This window comes from Python bivittatus, unplaced genomic scaffold, assembly GCF_059951505.1.
Source record: "Python bivittatus isolate LINGU-HERP-01145 unplaced genomic scaffold, Pbiv_v1 ctg000850_np1212, whole genome shotgun sequence".
Taxonomy (NCBI): Eukaryota; Metazoa; Chordata; class Lepidosauria; order Squamata; family Pythonidae; genus Python; species Python bivittatus.
In genome coordinates, this window is record NW_028277112.1 from 8,227,721 (window position 1) to 8,248,848 (window position 21,128).

Consider the following 21,128-nt stretch of genomic DNA (forward strand, 5'->3'; position numbering starts at 1 on the left):
TCTTCTTAGTTGATCAAAAAAATAAAAAAGAAGACGATCCCAAATGTTTGTGTGTGCGTATATATATGTATATAAACACACAAACATACACAATTTGTATATACAAAAAACGAAAGTGGAATTTCCAATGCGGTGCGAGGTAGGAAAGGGAGGGTGGGAGGAGAGGAAGGGCAGCGTGATCGTATTTGTTAGAGTGCCATTCTGGTTAGACTGATTATAAATTCAGCGGGCCATTATTGTTGTTTGTTTGTTTATTTCCCGCCTTTTTAATGTATAAGTCAAGGCGGCGGACGTACTTTTCCGATTCATTCTCCCTCAGGGTTTTCTCGTGGGTCAGAGAGGAACCTGCACAGTGGAAGACATGCAGGCACGCCGAGACCCCTGGCGCACGTTCGTGGCATTCGGTGTACAGAGTGCGCGTATGCAGGGTGCGAAGGTGCCCGTGCTCCCACGTGGGCTGCCTCCTTTTCGTCGCCTGGGTCGTAGACCTGTATTAACAATTTCTGGGTGTTTTTCCAAGTGTTCAGCAGGGTCCCATTTCTGCTTCCCTTAGCGTCTTTCTCTCGCAATGTGATTGTGAGATAGCATGGGCCAAAGGTTGTATTCAGTGAGTTCTTGGCTGAGGGATATTTCAGAACACAAGGTTTCATGTGTAGGCTGAGGAATATTATAATATTTTGATTTCACCCAGTACCTACAACTTCACTTCCTAACTTTCCAAATTAGGAAAAAGGGAAAGTGAAAACTTGTAATAAGTGATGTATTGCCATTCGTGAGCTGCCTGAACGACGATTCCTGTGTCACAGGAATTCTGTAGTGTTTTTTCTTAGGTTATGTTAAATGATTGGAAGGAAGTGAGCTGGTAACTCATTTCTTAGAGCTTGTTTTATAGAACAGATTGGGGTAACATGCAAAGGTGATGCATTTCTCTGAATGTATTCTGCTCTGTAGTTTGGTATATTGATACCTTTCAAAGATTTTGTTAGTTGATACTTGATGTGTCCTGATATGGTCATTCAACTTATCAAACAACTAATTATTAATTACCAAATTATTTTTATTGTTAAACATTGAAGCTACTGACTGCTTCAATCTGGTAGTCACTAGTGGCTTGCCATTGAATTGAATTTTTGCTCCATTGGTCATAGCATTGAAAGATGATTTTTTTCCTTCCAGTATTTCACAATGTATAGTATTTCAACATCAAACTACCCATACATAAACATTAGTGAAATAAATTGTAAGTATGGATAGGATGACCAAATCTGATATTAATATGCATCTTTTAAATGTTTTCCTCAGCTTTTACATTGCTTCCTTTAGGCTGTCTGCCATGACCTAGAGATCTTTTTCCTGGTTAGTCACTATCATTGTATATGCAGACTTGCGGATTTTGTTCCTGTGCATATAGTTACTTACACTGAACCAGATTTTCCATTTTATTGCCTGATGTTCTTAGTTGGAGCTTTTTGCAATAATATGTTTTGTTTTTATTCTGTATAAATTTGGTACCAACTGCAAACCTGGCCATATTATTGGTTAGTCTTAACTTCAAATAGTTTATAAAAAGCACCAGGCCTAAAAAGGATCTTTGGAGGTTGCCCTCTACCCACTTCTGATATGCCTCCATTACAAAAACTGGCCGTTTAGTCATACTGTTTCCCATTTTAAAAATCATATATTTATTTTCTATTATCTTATGGCTACTAAATGTATTCAAAAGCCTTTGGTGAAAGATTTTGCCAAAAGATTTCTAAAAAATCTTCAAGTACATAGGGTCTCCCATATCATCCATCCACATACTTTTTAATGCTTTCAGAATACATTAAAATATCAGTGAGATAGGGCTTATATTTGTTGAGGAAGAATCATCACAGTCTTTACAAATGTTTTGTTGCCAATAACCCTTTCCTTTATGTGAAACAAGATAATCTAATCTGTTAGGAAGAAAAAAATCAGCATCTTCCTGGATCACTGTTTAACTGACTTCTTTCTGTTTCTGCACAGGCCACCAGCAGGGCTGTCTGTGTGGGTAGGTCAGTGGCATCAAAATGGTGGGCATAACTGGAAGATTGAAGCCCTGCTTCTTTTTAGTATAGGTCACACACATTGCATCCACATAGAAAGGGGCAGGGCTTTGATTGTCCAGTCGCAGCCTCTATTTTAATGCTGTTGATCCCCCTGTGGACACTCTCGCCATTAGTAACAAAATATAACAAAAATATTTTGTTACAAAATTAGTTCTGTTTATATAGATAAGAACTGGAGCAAATATATAGTTTGTTAAAAAGCTGTAGAACTTTATTCCCTATCATTATTTAACTCAGCTCTCCTGATATCCTGAAAATACTGGTTTAAGGCAAGGGAATTTGCCCTGTATCTTTCACAGTGAAAACAGGTGAAAATAGGTGCAAAGGCTGCGTTTGCCAAAATGCTTAGTGAATGCATGCAAGTAAACCACCATCCCCTCTTTCCTTGTGTGATGCAGTTTAACCCAGCTCTCTGTATTCTGAAACTATGCAGTTATCCAAACTGAACTTCATAACCAAGGTTTGTCATAGGTTCAAATTCTCATTTTCATAAACACAAAATGTTGTATTTCAGGTTTGGATGTAAGGCTCAAAGTTTGATAAAAATGCATCATGCAGTGGAGAGTAAAATAATGGTAGCTATGTGCCTGTTAAACTGAGGTTTTTGGCTTAGCATGTGGAACAAATAAACCACAGAATCTGTTCAATTTCTCTGCAATCTCTTTATTTAACTTTGGTTAATTAATTTTGAAAGGTATCTTTTAGCCAGTTGAACCCTTATTGGATTGGTTGTATTTATAAACTTGTTAAAAATAACTTGTGCATTATTCCCAAATAATGTTGACATATTTTCTAAAATTGACAAGGCATATTTTGGACTACGTTAAATATCAGCCAGAGTTGTCATGCTGTATATAAATAGAAATTATTCCAATGACAATCCTTCCACTATTCCCAGCATACAGTATATAGATTTCTCAAGAGAGTTGGCTCTTTGTATAAAGTGTCCAAAACACTTGATAATGTTTACATGGTTGTTTGTGCCTCAAGTGAGATGTTTAGATTAGATTAATTTGTTCTGAGATCCATTTGTTTGTTTTCTTGGCTATCCATGGTATTCTCAGGAGTCTTCTCCAACACCAAAGATCAAAAGTGTCAATACTCTTTCTATCCTGCTTCTTCAAAGTCCAACTCTTACTTCCATACAGTAGAGTGTTACAGGGAAAATAATTGCCTGTAAGATTCTGATCTTTGCAGGTACAGGCACATCATGGCATCTGAATATCTTTTTCATGGCCTTTATTGCTACCCTATCAAGTGCTAGTTTGTGGTGTATTTTTGACTGCTAATTCTTTTACTTTTGATAGTGAATCCCCAAAGGCAGAAGCTATCCACCACTTTAATATCTTTATTGTCAATTCTAAGGCTGGCTGCTGGGCCTGTCATCATTAGTTTGGTCTTCATTATACATTAATCCTGTTTTTTTCACTTTGCTCCTTGACTTTCATTACTAGAACTTGCAAATCATTTGCATTTAGCTAGTAGAATAGTGTTATCAGTATAGTGCAGGTTATTGATGTTTCTTTCTCCAATTTTAAAACCATGCTCTTGTCCTTCCAATCCAGCCTCTCTCAATATATATTCAGCATATAATTGAATAAATAAGGGGAGAGTTGTCTCACTCCTTTGCCAACCTGGAGCCAGTCTGTTTTGTCAGTCTGGACTGTGGCTTCCTGCCATCTGTATAGGGCAATGAGATGTTCTGGGATTCCTATTTTCCTAACAACATTCAACAGCTTAACATGGTCAGTGTAATCAGAGGCCTTTTATAGTTAATGAAGCACATATTGACTTGTTTTTGGTATTCTTTGGCTTTCTCAATTATTCTGGGTGCATCAGCAGTAGTGTCTCTTGTTCCTCAACCTTTTCTAAAACCAGCTTGAACATCTGGTATTTCCCTTTCCATGTAGGGCTTTAATTTGTGTTGGATAATCCTAAGCATTATTTTGCTAGCATGTGAAATTATATGATAGTTTGCATACTCTGTTAAGTCTCCTTTTTTGGTACTGGTAAGTAGACTAATATTTTCCAGTCTGTTGGCTGCTGTGTCATTCTCTCAATTTTCTGGCATAATTTGGTTAGAACCAGGCATTCTTGGAAATAGGGAATATCCTCTAAAGTATCTTGGATGTTGACATCCCTACTGTATCAGATGTTGATGTCTTTTGGCTGTAAGTCTTTAATAAAGATGATGATGATTAATAATTTCAGTATACTTCCATCATTATTTAATCTTTTTGAAACTGTTACAGTCCATACATTAGCATTTTTCAATGTTCAGATTTGAGGTTGGAAGATCCCTCTGTGTTTGGAAATCTTTTGGAAAACTGCTTGTTTTTCTTTGTCTCTTTGATGTCATTACAGATGTCATTGTAATACAACTTCTCCTATCAGCATTCTGTTCTGATATCCAGTTTGTTTTTTTCTGTTTCTTAATATTATTCTTTAAAAAATTCTTTGACAGGGAATCAGAGGAATGAAATGAAATCAATAAGGTCTAGGACTTCAAAACAATTAAAGATTGTGGTTTTATGTATCATATTGTGAGAGACTGGTTGTCTTTGTTCTTCCACTTCTGCTTGACTTGGAAGTTCATAACTGAGCTCTTCTACCTCCTTGTACCAATAATATAATCAATTTGATTTTTGTGTACTTCATCTGGTAATGTCCAGGTATTATATGCATCATTTTGGTCATTTGAAGATAAGCAATGAAGAAATCATTGCTGATAAATTATTCTCCTGATTCTTTCTGTTTCCTAGGCCATGCAGTCTAACTATATTTTCTTCTTACTATTTCCAGCTTTAGCATTCCAATCTCCAACAACAAGCAGCACATCTTGCATGTTCTATTGATTTCAGATTGAACTTGACTATAAAATTCATTAGCCTCTTCTTCTTCTGCATCAGTGGTTGGATCATAAACTTGTATAATTTTTATATTAAAGTCTAATTGTTATTATTCAGTATTTATTACATTGTACTGAAGTATTGTGTTTGTGGTATCATTTCTGGCTATGAAAACAATATAATTTCTTCTTTGTTTTTGTATCCTGAGTACTAAACAGTATGATTTTCTGACTGAAAGTATCCAGTTCCAATGCATTTCAATTTGCTGATGCCTAAGATGTCAATGTGTAGTTGATTAATTTCATGTTTTACTATATTGACCTTTTGCATGTTCTTACATTCCATGTTCCCATTGTAATTCTCTCTTTGCAGCTTCAGATTTTCTTTTCCTGTAGGGCAACATCAGCAGCTAGACATGATGAAGGCTTTAATCTAGCCATTTCATAAACACCATTAGTACTCCAAAAGATCCTTCGCTCTTTCTCAGTAGCATACTGAGTGCCATCCAACCTGAGGGGCCCATCATACAGCACTATAGTATTAATCACTTTATATTGTCTATCTATATGATTTTCTTGCTAAAATACAGGAGTGGTTTACCATTGCCTTCTTCCATGCAGTATGAAATGATGCTTTACCATTGTCATTAAAGTAATATAGGTGCCTGCTTGCTTTAGTGGGCAGGTAGGATGATCTTCATGTCTTGGGAGACCCTGCTGTGTGTATATACTCTTGGTATACACTCCCAGTAGTCTTTACTTATCCTTCGCAGGAATGTCCTCCTGCCACAGTGAGGAAGAACAAATTCATATGTACTCTAAAATATGCTGTGGGTGCCTGTGCAACTTGAACATGGGAGTAATATGGATGTCTTGGTCTGCATAAATAACCACATCTGCATTCAAGCCAATTGAAACTTCTATATTATGTTTAAGAATAGCTCCCAGCATATTGCAATAATAAACACTGTAGTTACTATCTATATGACTATGGTCTCCAATAATGGATGAAACTGGAAAATTAAATGCATTTTTTAAAAAATCCAACACAGGATTAGATCAGTCTCAAAACAGGTTGACTTATTGTGAGCCAGTCACTCTGTTTCAGTCCAAACTGCCTCACAGAGTTTTATTTATTATTTAGGAATTAAAAAAAGAGACTTTCTCCCCACATAAAACACCTTGAGTTCCCAGAAAAAAAGGTGAACTAAAGATGCAGTTAGTAAATAAAGGATGCCTTCTAGGAAAACATCCAGGGTCTATACTTGCTAACCCATTAAGATCAAGTTGGATTAGATGCCCGCTTTTAATGTGCAAATATACAGAAATCTTGTTATCCATTTTATGGTAACAGGTAATAATGGTCTTTTTAGGATATAACATTTTTAATGTACAGCAGTTTAATGATAGCTAAAAAGTCTATTTGCAATTTCAAAATGGGCTTTGAAGTATGCTTTATAATCTTTGGCTAGAATTATTCTAGCTTCTGTACTATTTGTACTTTATATTCTTACAGGTTCATTAACCGTGATTCTTTAGTCTTACTGTGAAGCTGCAGGAGAGATTTCTTAGAAGCAATTGTGTCAGTGGCTATGTCAACTACTTATTCCATGTGTCAACAAGGCCAGAAGTAATACTGATGGGACTGATAGAAGTATTCTAAATAGAAGTCTCTGAGTTAACAGATTTCCAACTTACCTAGAGGATTAAAACTGCTAGGTTAATTGTTCAAACTGAGAGACCAGCTGAGAAAAATCCATGAAAAGGATATGGAAACCAGATCCTTATTCCTTTATCTGCTCTTACCACACATATTACATGTAGTAAAGGATTTTTTAGGAATGTTCCACAGTTGTTGATAAATCCTAAATTCATCTTTATCAACTCAGTGTTGCTTACACATGGATTCATTTTAATAATAGCTTTATATAAATTGGATCTTTTGTTTGTGTCCAGAATACTTTGTGACATTCTATAGTTGATTCAACTTATGGGTGTAGCTGAATGGCTTACTTGAATATATATTTCAAACACTTTATTTAATATGGTGGCTTTTATGTCACCTTAGTCTGATTCTAAGCAGCTTACAAAGGTTAAACAACTTGATTAAATCATGAAAAAGTAGGGATTGATTACAGACAAACCTGATGTTTAACATAATTAGTCTAAGGTCAAGTTTCCCAGCAATTAAACTACATGGCTCTTTAGTTGAAATCAAGAGGACAAAATTAGAATTTGCTATCCAATCTCTCTTTCCCTGCACCTAATTTTCTGCCATACTTTGCCCTGCCAGTGACTACCATAATCCTCCTCTCCTTTCCTTGCCTCTTTGGCTTCCCCAGACCCACCCTATCTCATGCCTTCCCTGGGACTCCATATGGAAACATCTTCCACTAACAAAAGCTTCCATAACATACATTGCCACTTATCTAGGAATGTATCTCCACCCTGCAGTTCACAAGCTACCTCCCCCATTCACCACAACATCCTATCCCTTCATCTCCATCCAAGTCTCCACTGACCACTTCATCTGGCTTTCAGTCAAGGCTTCTTCCATTTTCCCATTCAAATGTGTGGGGTTCAGTCAAGGCTTCTTCCATTTTCCCATTCAAACGTGTGGGGTTTTGATCTCTGCCTCCCATCCAAGGACTGAACGTGCACTTAGTTTCTTCTCCTCTACTCCTTTATCTTTCCTTGTGCCATGCTAACATCCTGAACTGCAATCACTTGGACACCACAAAGCTGGGCTAGTTTTTTCCAGCAATCTTCCTCACCTTCCAGCTGCACCAATACAAATCCAGTCTGTCCCTAGCTGTAGAACTTCTTACTGATCTTTTGCCTTGTTATGCTTGTTATTCTACTGCAGCTCTTCTAATGCTTCTTTTCTTCAGTTCTCGCCTTCTAATTGAATGGCACTGATATGTCTCTATGCTATTATTTACACTTAAGTTATAATGTACTGGTCTTTGACTGGATTCCAAATGATGATATCCACAAGCAAGTCCATCCTTGGTTATAGCCAGTACACCCACTGATTGACTTACTCTTAATTTCCCAGTACACAACTGTCCCAGTACGATATGACTCTGCAGACTTTACCTGTCTTTTTTCCAATCTTGTCCAGCACAACATGGTATAATTCATGTCAGATTCACTTTTCTACTTCTTCCTTCTTTTCTTCCTGTTTCAATCCAACCTTCTTCTGTAACCCAAATTCCTCCTCTTCCTCAACACTATCACTCTCCAAGAACTTATAACAATTCTTCTAAATAAACTGATAAGCCAATAATAATCTACCTCAGCAATCTCTTTTCTTAATCAAAGGAAAAGAAAGATGTATGTTACCACTCTAAGTTGCTGATTCCCTTTGCATCTCATTTTTAGTCCAGAATTTTTTTTTATCAAGATATAAAAAGATTCATTATCTCCAGGAGTAGTGTGTATGTAACACCAGTAGTGTCCTAGTGTCTATGTTCCCTGTCAGGTAAGTGGGAATGCTAAGAAAGAAAGAAAGAAAGAAAGAAAGAAAGAAAGAAAGAAAGAAAGAAAGAAAGAAAGAAAGAATATCTTATTCTACATTTGAAAAAATGCCTCTCTTTTGTTCTAGCAAAGAGTACTGTCTGTCTTGTTGACATGATGTTATTTCATTCCTTTTCAAATGAAAAAGAGGCTATTTTCTTTATAAATTGATTAAGATTTAGACCACACCCAAGATTATTTCTATTTTATTTTTAACATTAATTATGCTTTCTTTTATGGAAAAACAAACAGTAAAATTGGTTTGATAGATTTCAGTTGGAATGTTTAACAGAAAGTCATTTAAAATGATCCAGCAATCTCACATGACTATGAGGATAAAGACCAAATTAAATCTCATTCAGTACACAGTGGAATACAGGTGGCAGGAAATGGATCATAGCTGTGTTTAAGATTTCGATAAGTGTTGGCTTTGGTTGCCTTCAATAGATCCAATTTTTTTTTTCAGTACATAATTTGCTGGGAATTGAGCTTTGCTGCTTCGATCTAATTTCCAATAATACAATTATCTATCTATCTGTCTGTCTCTGGGTCTGTCATCTGCTTTTAGAAATAAAAAATGTGATTTTCTGTTGAAGAAAAAAGAACCTGAGAATGTGAAATTTAGATTTCTTCAGATGCTTTGACAAAAGGGCATATAAAAAAGACCATATCTACATGTCTCTTTGTTCCTTTACTGTTTTCATGTAATACACGTAAGTTTTCATTGTAAAACATCTATGTGTTGCAGTCATCATATTTTAATAAGTGCAGTGCTGATATTGAGTTGATGTCAAATTCATGTAAAATGGGAGAGAGATAATGTAGGAGAAATGTAGGAGTCTTAACACATTATATAGTGTTACAGGTATTTTTGAGGAGGGGGAGAGAATTCAGCAGATTTTTAAATATGAAGAGTTATGCTGTTACAGCAGCAAGAATATTGTTTTGATGGATTTCTTGGGTTGTTTTTAGGGATTCCATCCTTTTAAACTTCAGTTCTGTTGCTTATAAAACATTATTTGTAGTTAATGAAGTTTAGAATTTATGCTCTACTGGATGAGGTCTGCAGTTGGACTGAATTTGAAACTGATCTAATTAAAATTTCCATTAATACAAGAAGTGCTGAAAAAGAGACACATTTACCATTTTTATTCCATGTTCTGGACAAGCATATTTACAGTTTTATTCCATGTTTTGGATAAGCACATCTTTCTGTCAAATTTTGATGGAAACTACTGATTGTAGTTATTCAGCCTTATAGAGGAAGGTAATCCTTCATTGCTTTGGTGAAGTTCTGACCAATGATTCAGACCTTATTAGGATTTTCCTGTCACATTGAAAGCTATGCAGCAGTTGCTGGCAAAGTTATATTGTATATTCTGAGCTTCATTTTGAAGCTTGAATGCTGCCAGTACTCAAGTGTTTGCAAAGATATTTTATGTTCCTGAGAGAATCTAATGGATTCCATATGTGATCCCTGTTCTCTTAATTATGGAATGCAACCTTACAGGATCATTTTAAATAAATTGGGAGCCTTTGAGGCCTGCATAGCTGTATGTAGGAAATTCTGAAAAATTTATGAGAGGTTCTGAGATTATTATGGCTGATTTGAGTTTGAAAAGCCTGGGGAAAAATGAATAAAAAACACTAGCAAAAGAAGACCATGGAGGAGTAAACAGCAGTACTGATATCTTATAGTATTCATCCAGAGGCTCAAGGGCAGCAGGTTAAGACCAACACCTGGACCCACACCCAGGAACATGCAGTATTAGAGAAGGGAGGTGAGGATGATGATGATGATTAATTTTTATCCCACCCTATCTGTCAATCAATCAATCAATCAATCAATCAATCAATCAATCAATCACCTGGATAGCATAGTGGTTAGAGTGTTGCCCTAACCAGGGTTTGAATGCCGGCTGGTACCTACCCTACTGGTACCTTGCTGGCTGGTACCTACCTTGCTGGTACCCCCTAATGCTTCACCTGCCTACCTTGGATATGAGAGTAACACAAACCAAGAGAGTCATTTCGGCTCAGACATTTCCTGGATGAACAAGGTCCGCACCAGATGTTGGGGAACCAGGATAAACTGATGATAAGTAGGCTACTGGAACAAACCATACATAGATGAGACAAGAACGTGGAATTGATGGAATGCTACTATAACAATAGACCTAATGAGAGAGGTTTATATGAAACATATGAGAGAACTATGGATGGATAGAAGACATACATTCACACTAACTGAGAAACAGCTAGTTACCTAACACTTCAACATAGTGAAGAGGAAACTGCTTTCACAACTTGAGATAGACCAGCTACACATTACATCCCAGATTCAAGAAGACTCGGAAGAAAAACTGGATGCGCAGCTATACTTGAAGCTGAAACGTCACTGCCACCCCCTCCATTACAGAGCACAGAGTTGGTATGAGGCATAAGATCATGGATAAAGTAGCTACAGTCAACCCTTGAAATTGATTACCAAGGCTCAGTGGAGAAGTACCATCACATAGTATGCTGAAAATGCCAGTAGAGCCCTCACGACAATCCCTACTACCACCATAACTCAAACCAGTGAACTCTTATATGCTACAGCCGATGTAATCCTGGAGATGCTTGGCTACATGATCAAAAAGAACCGTACTACATACCCCCCCCCCCGGAAAATGAGGTTGGAAGCTAAAATCAAGGCAACTCAGAGAGAAGTTAGTCAGCTGGTGGAAAGAAAGAAAGAGAAGACACATAACACCAGTGCAAAGTGGCTGCAGGACCTGAGAGCAGACCACAGCAATGCCCCAGAACAGGAACCAGTCCCATCACAGTAGCAGACATCCAATAGCAGGTTAAGAACATGAAGAGCTGGACAGCCCCTGGCCCGGACATGATCCACACCTACCGGCTAAAAACTAACAGCAGTGCATGAATGCCTAGCAGCACAGATGAACCAGCTGCTAGCAGCAGACTCCCACCCAGACTGGTTAACACAAGGAAGGACAGTGCTGATCATGAAAGACCCCCACAAGGGAATAGCACCATCCAACTACCAGCCAAGAACCTGCTTCCCCACAACGTGGAAAGTCCTACCAGGCATCATAGCTGTCAAGCTACAGGACAAGCTCAGAAGAATGTTGGGAACAACACCAGAGGCTCAAAACACCAGTTGCTCATAGATAGAGTGGTTGCCCCAGACTCAAGGTCTAGACTGACCAATCTGAGCCCTGGATTGACTACAGGATTGACTACAGGAAAGCCTATGACTCAATGCCACATGCATGGATCTGTGAATGCCTGGTGCTATACAAAGTCAACAGGACACTAAGGATCTTCTTCAAGAACTCAATGGGACTGTGGAAGACAACACTGGAAGTCAACTGAAGACAGCTTACACAAGTGGCCATCAGGTGGGGCATATAACAAGGTAATGCACTGTCCCGCTGCTGTTCTGCATAGGCTTGAACCCCCTCAGCCAAATAATCACAAGGATTGGATACGGACTTCTGATGGGGACAGTGGTGGCTTAGTCATCTCTCCCTGAGAGGGGAGATGGCAGTGCAGTTGGATTGGTGACTGGCAGCAAGTGCTGGCCACCCAGCTTGCTCTGGATCAAGGAGAAAGCGAGAAATTAACCCATTTGGTCTCCGGGTTGGCTGTTCCTCATAAGCTAATCACAGAAATGGAAGCTTCTGCGAACAGCTTGTGAGCGAGTGGTTGGGAGGCGGGGGATCCATCTTTGTTCACAGCTGTGGTGCAGCTTAAATATGGATACTAGAGCTGGCCAAACCCCATTTCTAACCCACTTTGGAATATAACTATTTTTTAACATAAGAGAGACCTTCCTAATTCTCTTGGTGTTTTTTCATTATTTCTGGGACTATAACATTAATAGAAGAATTTGAGTTTTATTGTAGTTTGAACAACTCACAAAAAGATGGAAGATAAGGAGAATACAAAAAAGATATAAAAGTTACTTATGGTGAAAGTTTAATTTTATGAAGCACCATCTGTATTAATTGGATTTGATTTTTCTATGGGAAAACTTTTTGTTTTTCTGTGATATGCCTGTTAATTGGCTGGATTTTCAAAACAAAAGATAGTAATTTGAGCTTTTTATTTATATCCTGTTAGCGCATGCCTGCAATTACAGCTTGAAAGGCACCAGAGGGCATGAACTGTCTGCTTACTTTCACTTATACCATACCTACAGTTGTTTGCTTTGGGGGGGAAGAAAAAAAATGGCTAGAAGAGTCCTTTGGAGCAGCTGTTAGAAGATAAAATGACTTCTTTAAGTTTACTCTAATCAATGTTTGATGAATTAGGAGCTAAATTCAAGTCCTTTGAAAAGATAGAGGAAAGATTGGATGAGATGGTTAATTTTGAAATGGAGGTAGAAATTGACTTGAATGTGGATTTGGAGTTCAAAAAAATGCTGGATTACGAAGGTAGCATGAATGAAGATGTTGTGGATCTGAAAATGAATTTAAAAATGCCAGAGGGTAAGAATGATATGCAAATGGATGCCAGAACGGATTTACAAATGAAACCAACTGATATCACCATGATCAAAGGGGACAGACAAATAATGGAAAAGAAGAGTGACTTGGAAAGACTTTTTATCTTGATTTGCAAAAGAAATGTGTTGAATCAGGAGAGAATGGCGGGAAATCAACTTGTGGGACACTATTTGAAAGGATTAAAGATTAAGCTCTTCAAAAGTAAACAGAAGTTTTACAAAGTGAACTTATTTGATTGTGGTTAATATATATGTTAAGTTTTTTGACAGTTATTAATAGGATCTTTTTCTAACCAGGATTGAATGAGGAGGTTTTAAGGATTTGTGTATAAAGAGGGAGCAATTTCATTTCCTTTTTTTTTTTTTTTTAGGGAAAGTGATAAGTTGGATTATAAAATTGATTTATTTTTGATTAAGGTTAAATTATATTTGTTATTAAATTAATGGACTTTTTGTTCTTACATATGGTAACTGCAGTAAGGTTTTTTTATATGTACAAAGATAGAAGGATGTGACATTTCATACAATGGAAGAATGGATGGTGAAGCTGATGAAGTTGGCTGAGATGGTGAAATTTATGGCTTTGTTTTGAGAAAAGATATATAATTTTAATGTTAATTGGAGGCTTTTTTGGGACTTTCTATGGGAAACAGGAAAAAATGAAATTATGTATGGATTTGATTAGAAATAATATGGATTTATAGTAATAATGAAAGTTATATTGTAAACTTAGAGCAGGAGATTGATGTATACTGTTACTTATACCTGTTGCGAGGAGGGTCGGAAGTACATTCTTTTTCTTTCTTTGTTTTTTCACACTTTTGCTCTTGGTCATTCTTTTTTCCAATTTTCTTTTCTTTTTCTTATTTTCTTCCCTTAATACTAGTTTTTGTTTATTTTTTACTGTTTCTATTTTTAAATTTAATATGGTTATTTTTTAAAAAACAAGGATTGGATATGGATACAAGTTTAAGAGTGGAACTACCATCAGCCACTTCTCTCCATGGATGACATCAAGCTGCGTGCTAAGAGTGAATGAGATATTGAATCACTGATCCACCTGACCTGACACGAATCTACAGTGAGGACATTGGGATGTCATTCAGACTGGAGAAGTGCGGTCAGATGGTAGTAAAGGGAGGGAAGGTAGTTAAGATTGATGGGGTGGAACTGCCAGCAGGCCACATAACAGACATACAGACCAGCTACAAGTACCTTGGTATCCCACAGTCACATGGGAACCACGATGAGGAGGCAAGGAAGACAGCAACATCCAAGTACCACCAAAGGATAAGACAGGTCCTGAAGAGTCAACTCAGTGGGAAGAACAAGGTTGATGCCATCAACTTGTATGCCCTGCCAATCATCAGATACCCTGCTGGTATAGTAAGCTGGCCAAAGGGGGACATGGAGGTTGCTGATGTGAAGGCAGGTCTGGTGAGTTCAAAGCCACTGTCCTGGATGAAACCCAGAGCATTCAAGAGTACTTCAGTAAGATGGCACCGAGAGATGAGCTGCCGAGAGAATGCCTGAGGCAGCAACAGACATGGGAGGAGGTTCAAGCAGAGGAAGTGCCATGGCAAGACAAGACCCTGCATGGGACGTACCATCAACCAATAGCTGAGGTGGCTAACATTGGGAAATCCTACCAGTGGCTGGAAAGGGCTGGACTAAAAGACAGCACTGAGGCACTGATCATAGCAGCACATGAACAGGCACTAAGCACCAGATCCATAGTAGCAGGGGTCTACCACACTAGACAGGACCCAAGGTGGAGACTGTGCAGAGAGGCCTCAGAGACAGTCCAACACATAGTGGTAGGGTGTAAGATGCAGGAAGGAACATATACTGAATAGCACAACCAAGTAGCTGGCATTATGTACAGGAACATCTGCACAGTGTATGGACTAGTCCAGTGTTTCTCAACCTTGGCCACTTTAAGCCGTGTGGACTTCGACTCCCAGAATTCCCCAGCCAGCTGTGCTGGCTGGGGAGTTCTGGGAGTCGAAGTCCACACGGCTTAAAGTGGCCAAGGTTGAGAAACACTGGACTAGACCCTCCAAAGTCCAGATGGGAGATTCCACAGAAGGTCATGGAGAATAACAGGGCTAAGATCCTGTGGGACTTCCAGATCCAGATGGACAGGCGGGTACTGGCCAATCAACCAGACATTATGGTAGTAGACAAGGACCAGAAGACTGTGGTTGGCGATAGAAGTACTGGTGCAAAGTGACAGCAACATCAGGAAGTATGAGAAGACGGAGAAGTACTAGGGTCTGAAGGAGGAACTAGAGAGGATGTGGAAAGTCAAGGCCAAAGTAGTCCCAGTGGTGGTAGGAGCACTTGGGGCTGTGGCTCCTAAGCTTGGAGAGTGGCTTCAACAGATCCCAGGAACAACATCAGAGCTCTCTGTCCAGAAGAATGCAGTGCTAGGAATAGCTAAGATATTGTGCAGAACCCTCAAACTCCCAGGCCTCTGGTAGAGGACCCAAGATTGAGGAAGACACATACCACCCATAAGGCTGAGAGTGGATTTTAATATTTATATATATGTCAACTCAAGGCGGCGAACATGCCTAACACTCCTGCTTCCTATTTTCCCCACAACAACAACCCTGTTAGGTAGGTTGGGCTAAGAAAGAATGACTGACCCAAAGTCACCCAGCTGGCTTTCATGCCTAAGGCAGGCTTAGAATTCATAGTCTCCTGATTTCTGAGCCAGTGCCTTAACCACTACACCAAACTGGCTCACAGATGCTAAATCCTCACTACTGTATTTCTGATTAACGGATATGTAGGATTCCATCCCTCCCCATGTTTGTTTGTTGAGAAGTTTAACATCAACTGTATTATATGGGGGCAGTGTCCATCAGCAGCTCCCTCCCTCCTCCAGACTGTAATATTTGTAAGGGTTTTGATTTCTCTCTCTGACCCCATATTGTACTAAAATAATAGCTAACGTTTGTTCGGTATGATTTACTATATAATAAATTAGAGCAGAAGTGCAGTTTCTGTTTTCAGTCTGCATCTGTTATAATAGGCAGTTTATTAAAAAGAAACCTTTTGACATCTCAAAAGTAGGTTTATTACACTGAGAGAATATCTACTGCTTTTCATTTGTTCTCATTCATGGCCAGTGTTCCCCACGCCCCTCCACACCCCAAAAAACCCCAATGAACAAATGAAGTGTGCTCTTCCAGATGAAATGGTGGTAGTGGTGGCAGTAGTGGTGGTGATGGATTAAGCCAATTTATCATATAATTTAACTTGTTGATCCAGATATACTGGAGAGAGGATGGGATTATCAACCAGCAAAAATAAACCATTTAAATTTAAACAAGGCATTTGCTAAATGTATCTATAATATTCTGAAATATTAGTTAACAGGTGGGGATCAGCAGAAGACTAGAAGAATTTGTTTACCTTATTAAAATTTTAATGAAGCCCATTTGCAAGCCTAGTAAGATCAAAGCTGGTTTGAACAAGATGCAGGAATTGCTATAAAATGGAAGAAGGGTTAATTTAACTGGAAAGGAACATCTCTACTGCAACCTTTTTCTTTTAAATCAAAAGTATACAATAGTAGCCTTGTGTGTGTTGAGAGGATACATTCTCCTTTTTCCCAAAACCTCCATTGAAAAGTTGTTTTTTCATTCTGATAGTATCTGTGAATAGGACTCCCAGAGGCAAAAGGGAAGTATGACACAGAAAATGTATTACATGGGTTTTGTGGGAAGTTGTATTTTCTGCAAAGGTTGGGAACATTCTAGCATATATAGAAATATTAAATCTGTACTCTAAATTCAGCATACAGATTCTGAGGATTAACAGAAATGTGTGTAAGCCCAGTATTTTCAGGTTGTTATTATTTTTAAGGTAAGGACATTACCATGTTTTAAGTTTTAAAGTAAGTAAGGGATGTGTAATTTTATTTTTTTATCTAAAGAGGTCTCTATTCTAAAATATTACTTTAAAACAAGCGATGAAATAACTGTTTTAACATTATAGATACAGATGGAGAAGATGTAATAATCCTTCTAAGTGGCCTTTTTAACCTCTGGCTTAAATAGATGATTAAGTTTATCATGTCTCACTCATATGTAATGCTTTTATCTGTATGTGTTCTGAGGTACCAAGAAATGAGAAAAGATAAGGCAGATCAGTTTCTTGTACCATGATTTCTATATTGTTGTATTCCCCCCCAAGGAATAAGTGATAATAATTGTCCAGGTTCTTCTTACACAACTCTTACCATTTTCCTCAGTGACTAGTACACATATGTCACCTGGATAGGACTGGACTATGAATGTAACTGCTAAAGTTGTAATACATTTTTCTTTTAGATCTGCATGTTCCCAAAGCAGAATGGCTGAGGTTTGAGGCACCTGCTGCTAAAATCTTTTACTTAGTCAAAAGACAGTTCTGCAAGCCAGAAATGAAAAGCTGAAGTTGAAATATCAATGACACTCTGTAGGGCAGTGAAGGAAACCAAGAGTTGGCTTCTGTATTGTGCCTGAGAGCTCCCCAAAGCAGCATACAAAATCATTTGTCAGCTAATTAAAAAACAAGTGTCTTGTTTATTCATCAGAACTGTGGACAGTCATTGTTTGTGGAGCAGACTCCAACTAATTACATGCCAGCCAACAGCTGATTCTCCCCCAGAAGGAAGCATTGCCTAATAAAGATCATAGATGCCAAACACTAAAGACACAAAGTACTAAAGATGAGCAGCTCAATCGCCAACTGTCTGGTTCTCTCAATAAAGCCAGTGATGGACAAACTTGGGGTAGAACTCTGCTATTCCCACCTGAAAGTCAGTCTTTGTTTCTTACTTGTTTTATGGTGAGATATTAATATGAAATATGATTATTTTATGGTGTTAGGAGAAATCACTAGCCTTTCTATCACTATAATCATTCTGCTTTTTAAAAATGTTTCTTTGTAATAATTAAGGGACACTGACACTAAGTGTTTTAATTTTACAGAGATTGCAAATAAGATTATAGACATGGCATTATTTATTCCTTGAAAGTCATTCCATTCCATTTGACAATTATAATTTTGTAGGATACTGGAATGCAGAGTAAATATTCTCATTTTGTTATCTTCAAAACAAAGTGATGCTAGTAAATATTTGGTTTTATAAGTGTTACCTTAATTAAACAGTGATAGTATTATAAAATGAAAATCCCACCAGTAATTCCACTGGACACCATATCAGATATACTTAAACACTTTTTTAAAAAAGCTTAGTAAAGCTAAGCTTTAAAAAATGTCTTTTTCCAATGTGAAAAATAAGCAAACTCTGTACAATATTTATTTAAAACACCTTCTAGGGAAAAAATCACAACCATGCATTTAAATAAACTATTGGTTATTGTATGAATGACTGTTGTTTTGAAAAAAAATGCATGAACTTCAATGTAGGGCTATAGTATTGTACTTTTCTGTATTTTTTTCAGCATAAATTAAAAGAGGAATATGATTTTGAAGGAATTTGTGCTTCTCAGAACCACATCCCCTTATATTTCTAGGTAATTCTGCAAATCCCTGAATTGTAATGGTAGATTTATGATCCTAGGTAGTTAGAAGGTATTCACGGAAGTTTTGTTGGATCTCATTTGTGCATTTTACTTCATCAGTGCTAGTGTTTCTGATATGTCTTCAGGTATATGGAATGTGTTGTTGCAGAAGACTACATATATAGATAAGACTATCCTTGTGGCCTTAATAAGCTAGGGGCAACAGCAGGAGTTTAGGGGGGAAAACATTGACAGAAGTTATGGAAGTATGTATGCCATCTAGCCAAGAAGCAACAGTTAGAACTGGTCATGGAACAACCAATTGGTTCAAAATAGGGAAAGGAGTATGACAAAGCTGTATACTGTCACCCTGCTTATTTAACCTATATGCAGAGTACATCATGAGAAATGCCAGGCTGGAAGAATCACAAGCCGGAATTAAGATTGCAGGGAGAAACATCAACAGCCTCAGATATCCAGACGATACCACCCTAATGGCAGAAAGTGGAGAAGAACTAAGAGCCTCTTGATGAGGGTGAAAGAGGAGAGTGCAAAAGCTGGCTTGAAAGTCAACATTAAAAAAACCAAGATCATGGCATCTGGACCCATTAATTCCTGGCAAATAGAAGGGGTAGACATGGAAGCAGTAACAGACTTCATTTATTTGGACTCCAAGATCACCGCAGACGGAGACTGCAGCCATGAAATTAAAAGACTTGCTCCTTGGGAGGAAAGCTATGGCAAACCTAGATAGCATATTAAAAAGCAGAGACATCACCTTGCCGACAAAGATCCGCATAGTCAAAGCTATGGTTTTTCCAGTAGTAATGTATGGCTGTGAGACCTGGACCATAAAGCAGGCTGAGGGCCAAAGAATTGATGCCTTTGAACTGTGGTGCTGGAGAAGACTCTTAAGAGTCCCCTGGACTGCTAGGAGGTCAAATCAGTCAATCTTAAAGGAAATCAACCCTGATTGCTCATTGGAAAGATTGATAATGAAGCTCAAGCTCAGATACTTTGGTCACCTAATGCGAAGAGAGGACTCTTTGGAAAAGACCCCGATGCTGGGAAAGATTGAAGGCAAAAGGAGAAGAGGACGGCAGAGAATGAGATGGTTAGATAGCATCACTGAAGCAATGAGCATGAAACTGAGCAAACTCAGGGAGGCAGTGAAGGACAGGAAGGCCTGGAGTGATATGGTTCATGGGGTCACGAAGAATCGGACACGACTTAACGACTGAACAACAACAATGCCATCTAGAATCTTTATGTGAGCTTTGCTTTCCAGAGTGAATTGGTTTCTTTTTGCCCTAGATCAACTCTGAAATTATGGGAGGATCTAATCTCTAAATACTCCTATCCTTGGCACATATTGATAAAAATATTGTTGCATGCATGGGCCTGGGCCAAAAGGCTATCATCCTAAAATGAACTGGAGGAATTAATAATAATAGGGTGGATTGTTTAATGGAATTAGCTTCTTTTGTTTTTTGCTTTCGCTTATTCTTTTTTTGTCCAGATTTTTTTAAGGCTTCATTATTTACTGTGCTTTTGTACTTTTTATATTGTTTTAATTTATGGTTCTATTTTATAAATCAAAATGTTAAGCTGAGGCTTCTCATACAGTATCTATTTACAATGTCATGTGTGAACCTCGTCACTGTGGCTTGTTCAATAAAATGCATAAAAATCTGTGGCTTGACACAGACTATGACTCCAAGACTGCACATGGTTCTGAAAGCCTTTTTTTGTTACCCCACAGATCTCCCTGGAATTGCTATGCTAAATTTTAGCGGCATGATAATTTCTTGCCTCTTTGAGGCAGAAAATATATGAAAATAATAGGTTAAATTCAAAAATAGATTTATCAATTAAAAGTTCAAAGAAAACTCTTCCCCAACCTATGAAAAATAATAGAAAACCTAGGCCCATTAACTTTGCATTATTTCACTAATGCATTGGTGACCTTAGACCCACAAATGGTAATAGATGCAAACTCAAAAGATTGACTCCTCTTGGCTTACTGTAGCTTTTTAGAATGAGCTTCTGTGATATACAAGAACAGTGGTACAACTGTACACTAGCATATATTTCATTAATTTAGATTTTTATTTATTTATTTTTAAATATTTTATTGTATTTTTACAAAACACAAGTATTATTTTAAAACACGAGTAATGCATTGTATTATTTGGGTACAGTGGTATTTATACAATGTTGACTGGATATTGTTAACACTTTGATGATTAGGTAACTTAAACCTTTAACAATAAAGAAAAAAAGGTTTATATCAATATTAACTATGATTTCTAAAATATTAATATTAAAAAGCATAAGGTTACATAGATTTTACATGTAAAGCTGAATGTGGCATTGATAAACAACTGAAAAATAGATTATTTATTGTGTGCTAAAGGTTTCTATCTTAAGCTAAGTACTTAACACTGATGTCTTTACTGAATACTGAATTGTTACTTATTGTTGCTTTGGCATATTAAAAAAATATGTTAACACCCAAAGCTTAAATATCTCTTCACATTAACTTACAGGAAAATGAAATTTACATTATTTTGTTTCATTTAAATATTTGCACTAATGCATAGAGCTATGGTCAGTGTTTGTGAATTTTGTAT

At 37.5% G+C, this 21,128-nt stretch overlaps 1 protein-coding gene across 6 annotated transcripts in view; it reads left to right on the forward strand.

The window, feature by feature from the left end:
- Positions 1-21,128, forward strand: part of XRCC4 (X-ray repair cross complementing 4) — a 147,078-nt gene that overhangs the window by 122 nt on the left and 125,828 nt on the right. For 5 of the 6 annotated variants that reach the window (XM_088129955.1, XM_088129951.1, XM_088129953.1 and 2 more), the window contains exon 1: positions 4-139. The exons of the other annotated variant lie outside the window; for it this stretch is intronic. The gene's annotated coding sequence lies outside the window, so the exon portion shown is untranslated. Of the gene's footprint in view, positions 1-3; positions 140-21,128 lie in introns of those variants that run through there. 6 annotated transcript variants of the gene reach the window in all.